Source organism: Tiliqua scincoides, chromosome 2, assembly GCF_035046505.1.
Source record: "Tiliqua scincoides isolate rTilSci1 chromosome 2, rTilSci1.hap2, whole genome shotgun sequence".
Lineage (NCBI taxonomy): Eukaryota > Metazoa > Chordata > Lepidosauria > Squamata > Scincidae > Tiliqua > Tiliqua scincoides.
The window spans coordinates 105,780,292-105,793,806 of NC_089822.1; the positions used below are offsets into that span (position 1 = coordinate 105,780,292).

The 13,515-nt window shown below is 43.6% G+C and overlaps 1 protein-coding gene across 2 annotated transcripts in view; it reads left to right on the forward strand.

Annotated features, from left to right (window-relative positions):
- Positions 1-18: 18 nt before the first annotated feature.
- Positions 19-13,515, forward strand: part of ATP6V1A (ATPase H+ transporting V1 subunit A) — a 31,597-nt gene continuing 18,100 nt past the window's right edge. Inside the window, exon 1 of one of the 2 annotated variants that reach the window (XM_066616193.1) lies at positions 19-93. The gene's annotated coding sequence lies outside the window, so the exon portion shown is untranslated. Of the gene's footprint in view, positions 94-5,149; positions 5,233-13,515 lie in introns of those variants that run through there. The other variant, XM_066616192.1, reaches the window with a different exon arrangement.

Here is a 13,515-nt window from a genome sequence, read left to right on the forward strand (position 1 = left end):
AGTAAGTCCCATTAGAGTCAATGGGGCTTACTCCCAGGAAAGTGTGGAGAGGATTGCAGCCAAGAGCCCAAGCCTATGCCTGCCTACTCAGAAGTAAGTCCCATTACAGTCAATGGGTTATATACTATTTTCAACCTAGGTCGTTCCCCAATGTGTAGCATTATCAGTGGACAGTATTGCAAGGGCTATGGACTATAGCAGGCCTCCCCCTCAGCCTCAGAGCCCCCCAACTTGTGGGGAAGGATAATGGAATATAATGGCAGGCAGTCCAGTGTTAAAATGTTGAAAACCTTAATTTTTTGTCATGTAAAATAAGGCCGAAATTAGAAAGAGCAAGATTTCAACCTCCTGTCATTGTACCTTCTGGTTGAAGATGTTGCACAGGGTTGGTAATTCTCACCTGGAAATTCCCTACTCAGACATGAGATTCATCACTCTGGTCTTTCTCTGGGGTGGTGATTCCCTCCCACCAATTTTCTCCAGCAGCGCATGCTTAGATCAGTAGCTCCAATTTCTTACTAGTCCTACATAGAGCCCTTTAGTCGTGCACGTGAAAGTAGAAATTTCACCACTAGAGGGCGTTCAGGACTTTAAAAAAAAGGCTTTTTTCTGTCATTATTAACAGGAAATCTGCCTGAATTTGATCTTTTTGAGACATTTTTTTAGAAATAGTGATTGACACTCCCAAATTAATGCCAGAACTATGACAAAAGGTGATTTGCAAGAACTAGGGCAGGAGTTCAACCTTTGGTTAGTTTTAATTGTGAAAGTCCTGTCCTCTGAACAAAATCTTCCCATCCCAATCTCCAATAGGAATGCACTGAAAAAACTGAGAAATAGACCTCAGTTATCACTCAGATCAGGGCCAGCCCAGCCACGAGGCAAGGTTAGGCAGGCTGCTTCATGCAGTTCTAGATGTCACCCCCATTGGCCACCTCTGCAGCCTCCTCAACTAGCCCTCATTTGCCCCCTCACCACTCTGCTGCTATATGCCTGCATCCAGTGCTGCAGAGCAGCGAGGGGACTGTAGCTGTATGAGGGCCCAATCCTATCCAACTTTCCAGCAGCAGTGCAGCCACAATGCAGCCGCCCAGGTAAGGGAACAAATGTTCCCATACCTTGACAAGGCCTCTGTGGCTACCTCCCCACCACAGGATGCAGTACATGCCCCATGGGCATGGCTGCACCAGCACTGGGAAATTGGATAGGATTGGGCCCTGAATTTGAATTTCACCCCCAGGCCAGTTTTTCCCAAACATTTTAGCACTGGGACCCACCTAAGGGTCCTAACCTGGGTGGCAGGTTGTTTAACCCTTTTGGGGGTTCAGAGGCTGTGCACAGAACATGGGAACTCTGATCTGACACAGAAACCCACAAGGGAGTTGTTGTATTGGGGACACCACACCTGACTGTTCAAAACATCCCAATATTTATTTATTTTGGGATGCTGCCTATGTGTGAGCTCTTGGGGGGATAGGCATTTTGTGATGCCTTAGGGCCTGATCCTATCCAACTTTCCAGCAACCGCAATGCAGCCCTGAGGTAAAGGAACAAATGTTCCCATACTTTGAGGAGGCCTCCAAGACTGCCTCTCCACCATAGGATGCAGTGCACACCCCATTGGCATGGCTGCACTGACACTGGAAAATTGGATAGGATTTGGCCCTTAATCCCTTACTAGGGGCTTAATTTTGTGGGTGTCCTTTTTGTTGGGTTAATGTGTGACATACAATGAGCTTTCAAAAGATACATCTGAAATACAAATGCAGGCAAAGTGAAATTTACATTTCCATTGGTATCTGTTTGAGAACACAATGAGAAATTTTCAATATATAGAAATTCCTTTTCCCCAAAATACAAAACAGTTGAGATGGCATCCAGTAGCAAACAGAGATCAAGACAGAGTCTTGCAAGCTTCACGTGAGTTCTGGAAAAGCTCTGCATTTTCTGCAAAACCAGTGCCCACTGTTCATGTTATTGTCCATTAATGTACCGTATATAGAGAATTCAGAAAAATAGTTCAAGAATATCAGTGCAGTTGATATCGGCAGGCAGGATTGACACGAACTGTGCTGCTTGATATAAGTTTATAAACATTTGTGATACTATTCATAACTGACTTAGGTTATGTGGGTATAAGAATCCTACAACTACAATCTGATAAAAGAAAAGCATAACTTGTAACATTATGCAGTAAGATAAACTATGTTAGGCACAGCTCTTTGCTTATAGGAAAACAGCAACTGTGGGGAAGCTTCAAGCCTTGCTAATTAAAGCTTCAAGCCAATACACACTTTCCTGTGAGGTAGCTTACTTCTAAATAGGCTTGTGCTCTGAGGGCCCAATCCTATCCCATTTTCCAGTGCCAGTTCTGCTGTGCCAATGGCGCATGCACTGCATCCTGTGGTGGGGAGGCAGGCACAGGGGCCATCTCAACCTCAGTAGGAACATTTGTTCCCATACGCCTGGGCTGCATTGTAGTTGCACCGGTGCTGGAAAGTTGGATAGGATTGGGCCCTCAGTAGGCAGACAGGCAAAGCGTGAAAGGCCTAAGTCCTAACCAACTTTCTGGCACTGACACAGCTGTGCCAGTGGGGCATGTGCTGCATCCTGCAGTAGGGTGGCAGTCATGGAAGCCTCCTCAAGGTAAGGAAATGTGTTTTTACTTTACCTTGGACTTGCCTTGCCCTTACCTTGGTGTTGGACAATTGGTTAGGATTGTGCCCAAAGTCACCTGAACTCCAGACCTCAATAGGTTTGTAGCTTGGAGGTTATCCTGGACTCACAACTGTTCCTGGTTGCCCAGGTGTTGGCTGTGGCCAGGATTGCCTTTTCCAAGCTTTGGCTGGTGCGCCAGCTGCGGCCGTACCTCCCTCAGTTGGAACTGGCCGCGGTGGTCCATGCCATGGTGATATCAAGATTAGACTATTGCAATGCGCTCTACGTAGGGCTGCCCTTGAAGACAGTCTGGAAGTTGCATCTTGTGCAGAATGCAGCAGCTCGTGTAGTTGCTGGAGGTCGGCGGTTTGACTCTGTCACACCACTGCTCCAGTGGCTGCACTGGCTGCCAGTTCATTTCCGGACCCAATTCAAGGTGCTGGTTTTGACCTTTAAAGCCCTAAACCGCTTGGGACCAGCATATTTGAGAGACCACCTTCTTCCATATAGTCCGGCCTCTCCTCTTTGGTCATCAGGAGGAACTCTGTTGGTTGTGCCGCCATTGAGAGAGGTGAGGGGGATGGTGGCCAGAAACAGGGCTTTCTCAGTGGTGGCTCCTGTACTGTGGAATTCCCTCCCCTTTGAGGTTTGAACAGCTTCTTCATTACTAAACTTCCAGCGAGGCCTGAAGACTTTCTTATTTCAGAAAGCATTCAATGCCTGATAGAGGGCATGATGGCTGCTTTTAATAATTGCTTTTATATTGCTTGTTTTATTGCTGGTGGTCTTTCTGTTTTATTATTTATTTTATCATTATTGTATTTTATAATTTTATGTATTTTTAATGTATTTTATGTCTTTCTAAGTGCTGTTAGCTGCCTTGGGTGCCCTTCGGGGAGAAAGGCGGATTACAAATCCACTAACTAAATAAAAATAAACAGGACAAATAGGGAAGATAGGACAATTTGTGAAAATTCATTGACTGCTTATGTTCACAGTTTGTCTTCAGAAATACAGCTACTACAGTTAGGGCCCAATGGGGTATGCTGCTGTTCCAATGGGGTATGCACTGCTTCCTGTGTTGGGGAGGCAGTCACAGAGGTCTCCTCATGGTATGGGAATATTTGTTCCCTTACCTTGGGGCTGCATTGCGGCTGCACCAAAGCTAGAAAGTTGGATAGGATTGGGCACTTAGTCAGCCGCACTCTAGGGTTGGGGTTCTGGACTATTTTTTCTGGAATACCAATTTTTGCCCAGAATGGATGTTTTGCATTGGAAATTGCTGGCTGGAAATCCAAATCAGCTTCAGCTCATCCCTTTCTAACCTGCAATATTAACAGTGGGTTATGCTGCAGGACTGTCATAAACTACTCTGGGTCCAATCCTATCCAACTTCCAGCACTGATGCAGCTATGCCAATGTGGGGGGGGGGGCCCTGCATCCTGCAGTGGGGATATGGGGGGGGGACCTGCATCCTGCAGTGGGGGGGCAGTCAGGGAGGCCTCCTCAAAGTAAGGAAACATTTGTTTCCTTAACTCAAGGATGCATTGGTGCTGGAAAGATGGATAGGTAGAGGTGTTTGTTTCCGGTGATAAAGACAGGTTTACAGCCTAAGCCTAAGAACACAATGGGCTTACATCTGAGTATGGTAAATAACACCATTTTCAAATCTCTATGGATTGGAATCTACATTTCTCTGTTGTTTTTTTATGGCCGACACTCACTTCCTCCCAAAGGGAGACCAGCAAATATAGTCTGGAAGGTCTAACGTTTTCTACTCTCTATGCCACAGCCTAAGACTTCCGGGCCTTTTAGATCAGTGGTTCCCAACCTGGGGTACATGTGCCTCCAGGGGTGCTTGCCAGGACCTTTAGGGCACTTGAAAAAGAACTGAGAAATGGTGGGAAAAGGCAGATCTGTATTAGCATGTCTTGTGAGGCTGGCAAGTCAGGAAGGAAAGTAGCAGGTTGGCTGCAAAAGCCCCACAACTGCTACTTTCTGGTCATCAATTTGTGTAGTATTGCAGCCAAGAGTCCAACCCTATGCATGCCTACTCAGAAGTAAGTCCCAATAGAGTCAATGGGGCTTACTCCCATGTAAGTGTGGATAGGATGGCAACCCCAGAGCCCAATCCTGTGCATGTCTACTCAGAAGTAAGTTCCATTAGCGTCAGTGGGCCTTACTCCCAGGAAAGTGTGGATAGGATGGTAGCCTAAGAGCCCAGTCCTATGCATGTCTACTCAGAAGTAAGTCCCATTAGAGTCAATGGGACTTACTCTCAGGTAAGTGTGGACCGGATTGGAGCCTAAAATTCCCGCACTCTTCTTAGCTGGCTTCCGCCGGGGGGGGGGCTTGTAACGTCACCCGGAAGGTATTATGGCCTTGCGCGCCACCCTCCCCTGAGAGCGGAAGTGGAAATACTTCCGTGGGCGTCCGCAGTGGTCAGTCCCTTGAAGGAGGCGGTGGATGGCAATGCGCATGCGCGCCTTCTTGCTGCAGCGCTGATCAGCTGATTCCAGGAGCGCGTTCCGGGCTGTGGCTGTCCTCGGGAGCTGGTGCTGCCCTTGCTGCGAGGTGAGGGCTTTGCGGGCGCTGGGAGTGGGACCCCTTCCTTGGGCTGGGGGGCTGGAGGGGGAGGAAGCCCTTCTAGCTGCAAGAGCCCCGGCCTCACTCAAGCCCAATCCTATGCCTGGCTACTCATAAGTAAGTCCCACAGTAGTCAGTGGGCCTTACTCCCAGGTAAGTGGGGCTAGGAAGGCAGCCTGAGAGCCCCGTCCTGTGCATGTCTACTCAGAAGTAAGTCCCATTATAGTCAGTGGGCCTTGCTCCCAGGAAATGGAAAAGGTGCAAAAGAGAGCGACTAAGATGATTACGGGGCTGGGGCACCTTCCTTATGAGGAAAGGCTACGGCGTTTGGGCCTCTTCAGCCTAGAAAAGAGACGCCTGAGGGGGGACATGATTGAGACATACAAAATTATGCAGGGGATGGACAGAGTGGATAGGGAGATGCTCTTTACACTCTCACATAATACCAGAACCAGGGGACATCCACTAAAATTGAGTGTTGGGCGGGTTAGGACAGACAAAAGGAAATATTTCTTTACTCAGCGTGTGGTCGGTCTGTGGAACTCCTTGCCACAGGATGTGGTGATGACGTCTAGCCTAGATGCCTTTAAAAGGGGATTGGACAAGTTTCTGGAGGAAAAATCCATTACGAGTTACAAGCCATGATGTGTATGCGCAACCTCCTGATTTTAGAAATGGGTTATGTCAGAATGCCAGATGCAAGGAAGGGCACCAGAGTGAGGTCTCTTGTTATCTGGTGTGCTCCCTGGGGCATTTGGTGGGCCGCTGTGAGATACAGGAAGCTGGACTAGATGGGCCTATGGCCTGATCCAGTGGGGCTGTTCTTATGTTCTTATGAAAGTGTGGAGAGGATTGTAGCCTAAGAGCTCAAACCTATGCATTTCTACTCAGAAGTAAGTCCCATTGTAGTCAATGAGGCTTACTCCCAGGTAAGTGGGGCTAGGATGGCAGCCTCGCTCCCTTGCTTGCCTGTTACTGCTGCCTCCCTTTCTCTTCCTTGCCTCCTCCTCATGAAAGGCAGGCAGCTGCAGCCCCCCTCGTCAGCAGCATTTTGTCCACTTGCTGAGGAGTGGGATTTTTCTCTCCCTTCTTAAAAAGGGGAAGGTGGTTGCAGACAGAGCCCTGGCTCCTGCCTTGGACAGCAGTGTGGCTGTTGATGGTTCAGGCTTGCAAGCTGCAGGAAAGCCTGAAAACAGTAAGGGATCACTAACTAACCTGTTTAAAGACGAGGAACAGCCCAGGCTACTCCCCTGTGAAACCTCTGCACCAGTTACTTCTCTGTTGCATGTGCATATATTAAGTGAGGAATGGTTGAGGTCTATTGTTTTTCTTCCTAAATTTTCTTTCCTTGATTTTATGGGAAGTCTCTTTTTTTCTGTAGGATATGCAAATACTTGACTTGAGTTTATGTATTTATTTATCCATGTGAAATCTCCATGTTATGCCAAAGTTTTCAGAGCAAGTTCCTTTTTGATGGTGCTAAAGCCATTGACTGTAAATCAAACAAATTTGTGTTGAATGAAGTACCATAGTTGCTTTGCTTAGATCTTGTGGAGTAGAGCTCCTGAATTGGAAGAATGAGTGCTAGTGGGTCACAGTGTTCATTTTTCTTCTCTTTATCTATTTGTGTAAGATGTAAAACCACAATGGTGTATCTTGAACAACCTCTAAACTTCTAATGAAACTATGTACAATATACTGAATTCAGTTGGGGCTGCTCCATCAGTACAAAGTGTTTCATTATATATATGTTACATTTAACAGTGAAATTGGTGGGGGCTGAGTACTTACGGTATATTTTCTCCTAGACTTCCTTGATATTAAGACAAAGATTTTTTTCTTAATATGCTGCTCTCTTTTCGTATTTAGTTTTATAATACCAATGTAGTATAAGGATGATCTGGCATAGTTTTGTTCCACCAAATATAAGTGTGGCTGGATTGAAATGCATCCATTGTACTGTTGCTTCCAAATGAATTGCATAACGGTATGTCATACGATGTAAGAATTCAGGCCACTATTGCAATAATATGCAAGTTTCTCTCCTTTTTACGCATCTTTCCATAAGGTGCAGTGAACGCTTGCTTTGAATGCAAATAACGGCATCATCTCTCTCTTTCTTAGTTGTCTTAATGTGTTTCCACAGGGAATGACTGAGAGGGAAAAAGAACTCAAATTGGTATTTCCTTAAAATCGTAGACAGGGCTTAATTTATCTTGGAAAACTTTATTCTCCTGAGCTACGTGGCTGATAGAATGGAACAACTTGAACTGCACAAGAGTATTAGTAGAGAATCATGCTTGTATTGTTCACCATGAATAATTCTTTCTGATCCAACTAGTGTCTGCTTTAGGTTAGTGAAGCTTTAACAGAATGGGAAGGGTATTTGGCATAAAGCTGATTTTGCAGAAGAAACCTTAGTTTCATAGCATCTAATTCCTACTTACATTCCTAACTTCTTCTTCCTCAAACAAAAGCTACTTATGTTCGTAGGGAGTGGGGTGAATTTTCACCTATGTCATCTTTAACTCTTATGCCCCATACGATCCTGTTCCAGGTGTCCTCAACCCTCTGGATTTCCAGCAAGCACAGAAATGCTGCTGTGCCAAGGAGAAGGTATAGGGAAGCTTACACGCACATTTTTCCTTCCATTTACAGTACATTTGACAGTAGATATAAACATTCATACTGTTGTTTTTGTGGATTAACAAGCCTCTGTTAATTGCTAGTATTTTGCAAGTAACCTGTCTGAGTATGAAACAACTCTTATTTGAACACTTGTCCCTGCAGTCCTGGGGGCTTCTGAGGCTCTGGGAGGGAGAGACTGAAGGAGGTCTTGGCAGGCAAGGAATGCTATGGGGCAAGGGGCAGACCAATTAGGGTAAGAGGGAGATGCTGCTGTGGTGCTGGGAGAGCCCAGATATCACACAGGCTGCTCTTATTATGCATGGGAAGGATAAAGTGGATAGAGAGATGCTCTTCACACTCTCACATAACACCAGAACCAGGGGGCATCCACTAAAATTGAGTGTTGGGAGGGTTAGGACAGACAAAAGAAACTATTTCTTTACTCATCGTGTGGTCGCTCTGTGGAACTCCTTGCTGCAGGATGTGGTGATGGCATCTGGCCTGGATGCCTTTAAAAGGGGATTGGACAAGTTTCTGGAGGAAAAATCCATTATGGGTTACAAGTGCAACCTCCTGATTTTAGAAATGGGCTATGTCAGAATGCCAGATGCAAGGGAGGTCACCAGGATGCAGGTCTCTTGTTATCTGGTGTGCTCCATGAGGCATTTGGTGGGCCACTGTGAGATACAGGAAGCTGGAATAGATGGGCCTATGGCCTGATCCAGTGGGGCTGTTCTTACGTTCTTATGTTCTTTCAGCAGCATGACTTCTTTCTAAGTGTTACTTCACATGGTGCCTCTCAGCTGCTGAACTGTGAAGTGATGCCATGGTGGAAGCGGTGCTGCTGAAAGTGTGGCCTATGTGATAACACAGGCCAACACACATTTTGCTTCCTTAAACGTTACACCAGTTCCTGGGTATATTTGGGGTGCTGATTCAAAAAAATGGCATCCGTTTTGCCCTGTCACATCTGGTTTTGGAGACACGGCATAGCCTCTTTATTGAATAGTTCAAGCAGCATCCTTATGAGGAAGCCTACACCTTGGCTTCCTTATGAGGCTGCTTGAATCATTCACTAATGAGGCTATACTATATCTTCAAAACTAGACGTGATAGGGCAAAACAGATGCCACTTTTGGAATCGGCACCCCAAATTCATATCAAACCACCATAAAGTTTGGGAAAAACTTTTCTGACCCTCAATTTTGTAGGCCTGTGTAATTTGGCTTTCCCATATCTTGAAAATATGATCAAGATTTGCACATTTTCACTTCTGCAGCTAACAAGTTTCTGTTTGAGTACAAAGTGTTTCTTTTTTTAATAATGTCACTTCCAGCTTAATGATGTCACTTCCAACCTTCAGCAGGTGCCATGAATGCTATTCAATCTACTATATGAAACTAGTTTGGCACTCCTGATTAAGGAATTCAGCTTCTTCTGAATTCTTGGGGCTTTCTAAGGAAAGGATAAAATGCACATTACATCTAACACTATTATTGTAACTAAGAAAGACAACAGAGCTGTAGGTTTGCACCAATAAATTTGTACTTGGTATCATCAGAGGCCAAATGTAGCTTATCCTGAACTAGAATTAACAATCTTTCTGGAAATAAAGGGGTTGACTGTGACAGTCATTGGAGGCTTATAGGCATCTTCCCACAGAATAGTAGAAAGATCAGAGTCTGAAAACTAAGCCGCTCATAACAGTCCTAAGCATATGTACACAAAAGTGAATCTCCTTGAGTAACTGTGTTTAGGATTGGAGCCTCAGGGACTTGGCAGAGATTTGTGATGTTCATATATGATGGTGTTAATGAGTGAAAATGTAGGCAAAGTTTTTAATATACCTGGATTATAATTTTGTAGGGCCAGATCTAGACCACCATTTGTCAATTCCTGTACTGTACTTTGCATACCATACTGTATGGTTGTTGCTTCTTTAAAGTCAGTGTTTAGTTCCATAGAACAGTGAGGACTACAGGCAAAATGTGTTATGGTTTGAAGACTAGAAGAACCCAGTTGCACAGTGTTAGTGATAAAACTGCATGACTCCCCTCCTGCAAAATGTTTTGAATAGGGCAGCATCTCCAAACTTTTTGCCCTGAGGGCTGCATGAAATATCTGGCACAGTGCTGAGTTCTGGAAAAAAATTTAAATATAAACTTTAAATAAATAAATTAGAGATGGAACTTAGATGAATGAATAAATGAATGAATGGGCACTCAGCCTCTCCAGCCCTCAGAACACCCTCCAGATGCAATCAGAGCACAGCTCTGGTCATGTTCAGTTGAGTGGGCCAGAGGCTTTCAGGGTCAAGAGGCTGGCCGCGGGCCAGATAGAGGCTCGCTGCGGGCCGCATCTGGCCCCCGGGCCGGGGTTTGGAGACCCCTGGAATAGGGTAGTGCTTTCTAAAACGTTGGGGCTGAAGTTGATCTTGCTATCCTCTCATTCAGCCCACAGTTGTGTGTTGAAATCATAAAGAAAAAGGGGGCATTTTTAAAATATAGTTGGCCTTGAGCAAGACTAGCTGCTACAGCAGTACATTGGGAAGAGACTGATGAGTCATCAGGTCAGATGACTGTGTGTTCCTCTGTCTGTGTAATTTCTGCACCAAATTTCTCGTATGTGCATGAAAGAGTTTGAGGCTAGGCAGGGCAAATCATTTGCTAAGTATTACTGATTTCATGGAGCCTGGTTTTGCACTTGTTTCATATGGTGCTTGGATTTTTTTATTCACAAGGTATGAACCTTCTAGTATTTTTCCAATTACTACCTAAAGGACGATTGCTTGTGGAAGGATACTTTGTTTGGGATGCTTATAAGATTTTAATTTTAAATACATTTTGTATTCCTATAATATGGTTAGTCTTTTAAAATGTTGTGTTGAAAGAGATCTATGTCTCATCTAAACGGGCAGTAGCTGAAAGATTTTCAAAGTCTAGTGGAGGAAAATCCTAAGTGGAGAATTGCTTTTGTTGGGACCAGCCTTGCTATGCACTGCACTATAAAACTTACTGTTATGAATAATTATATGCCTCTCTTCAGCAAAACATTCTCAAAATGGTTTATATAGCCAAAGAAATAATAGGTTTCCTGTCCCTTAAGGTTCACAATCTTAAAAAGACAAAAGGGAGTACCAGTGAGAGTTGCTGTGCTAAAATGAACAGGAATAGTTGCTTTTACCTGCAAAATATAAGAGAACTGCTTTTAAAAGAGCATTTTTGCTTGCTTAGCAGGAGTTCATAAAACCGATATTTAATGCGGAGAATATTAAACTGAGACAGTCTACTTTGCCATGAAAATGAGGTCTTATAAAGATAAAGATGTGAAATTAAAAAAGTCAAAACGTGGTAAATATATTTAGAACCAATTCTGCAGTACAATAATGCTTTAAATTCATTTACCACAAGCTCTGCAGATATGGGTAAACATGATCTTGGAATTTATAATCTCAGCACTAAATATATGAAACAATTTTTTGGAATAAATTTGTCCATTTTACTTGCTTTTGAATATCTAGAATGTATAAAGTTAAATCATAACTGCAGTTGATCATGTAATACTTGGACAGTTCTCAGAAGCTGCTGTTGCCAAATTTTAGAAACTACAAGTGTTCTAACTGCAGTGATTAAATGAGGAACCAATTCTAATAACTTCTTGTATAACCAAACAACATATTAGGGTGTGAATTTAGGAGATAACTTATTAGGTTCTTAATTGAGGTTAGCACTTTTTTCAAAGATGTATAATCCTAGGCCACTGCCAGAAATATATACATGCCTAGGATCTGTGAAATCTCCAGCAACCTGTACATAAGCTTTAAGTATGATGGGGTTGAATATCACCTATATTGCAATTTATAGAAATTCTTAGAGTAACATTAAATAGATTTTGCCACTTTCTCTTTCAATCATTTTCATTTCTCTTCCAAAACTAGGTGGTATTCCCATTTCAATATGAAATTGGGTTCCGTTTCAGTAGCAGTTGAACTCTACAGGGTGAAAGTGAAATTAATATGGCTGCGTTTCTTAAAAGAATGTAGCAGAAGTGGATGTCTTCAGTTTGCAGCTGCTGTATTTGCATTAGTGATATTAGCAGATAGACAGTGTATAGCTTGGGTAAGCTTGCTGCAAAATAGGAATTGACAGTGGCATGTAATAACCTTGATAAGAAACTCACTGCAGTGGTGAAAAAAATTGAATTAATTGCCATAGATATCTTCTCATTATGAATTTGGAATAGTACCTATATTTTCCCCTTGCATAGTGATTTGGATTCTGTGTCATCATCCCCACACTTTTAAAGGAAACTCTTGAATTTGACTTTTTTGACCCAGGTACACCTGTATTACTAATGATCCTGTTTGGTTTTGGTCTTGCAATGTTTTCAATATGAATTCTAAATTAGGTAATATTTATGTTTGTAGTGCCTGAGAATGTATGTGACATGCTTTGAACGTTGCGCTCAATAATTCTTACAATATTCCTGTAAGGTAGGTCAACGTAATTTCCCTATTACAAGTAGAGGGCAAAGGGTGAGGAAATAGTGACTTGCCAAAGGCTGTTGAATAAGTGCTTGTGATTTGAACCAGGGAATTTTGTTTATTACCATCATGTTGCTAAACTGAACTTCATTTTCTCTTTGTCCAGTGTTGAAGAATGTGGGTTACGGGCTGTCTTGTTACTAGGCATGCTGTAAGGCATATATAGTACACGCACAGGGGGAATTGACTACATGTGCGAGAACTGAATGTAGTGGATCTTGGAACGGCTCAGTGGATTAGCGTGAAATGAGAATGAAGGCAAAGATATGGGTGCAACAGTGTATAGCTTTGATTGGGGGGATAAGCATACAATAACCAGGAAGAGGGATTGAAAAGGTAATGTCATGTAGTCGATCACATTTAATCACACAACTAGGCCCTAAAAGTCAGCGATTTCTTTGCAGACAAAAAAGAGGGAGAAGAAATCCATGCGAAGAGAAGGTGCAGCTTACAAAATGGAGGAAGGCAGAGAGGAGGGGATGCGGAGTGTTAACTTCTTATGTAGACTTCTGGGGTAGGGGGATGATAACAGACAGACAGGAACTGAAGAAATATAAGTTAGTCAGTACTTGCTACCTGCGGATTTGCTTATCCACGGGGAGCAGGAGTGCCACTTCCCTCATTTGCTGCCTGTTCTCAGTTATCTGCGCCATTCTGAAGCTATCCGCAGTGGCCATTCACTATCTGCAGCAGCTTAGTTTTAAACTTATCCTAATCTCACGTTACTGTGAAGTTACAAGCATTAGTTTTTGTAAGGTTTGTTAAACTATTAAATCCTTTTCTTCTGTACTCAAGTAGTATCCTTATCCAGAGCAAATCATACCATGTTAGGTGTGATGCCAAACTACTTCCTGAAGTTTATAACCAAGTTCAGGGTTTTCAGACTTCCTTTTTTGTTAGATTTTCCCAATGTTGTTGCTGAGACTTACTGCCTAATCCTATCCTCTCTCGGACCACCGGGTGCAGCAGTGCCACAATGACTCGCTGTATCCAGTAGCCCTACGGAGACCACCGAAGGTCTCCTTGGGGGAAGCAGATGTTTGCCCCCTTCCCTGAGTTAAAATTACAGGTCCCGCAATGGGGCTACTCAAGTTTGCACC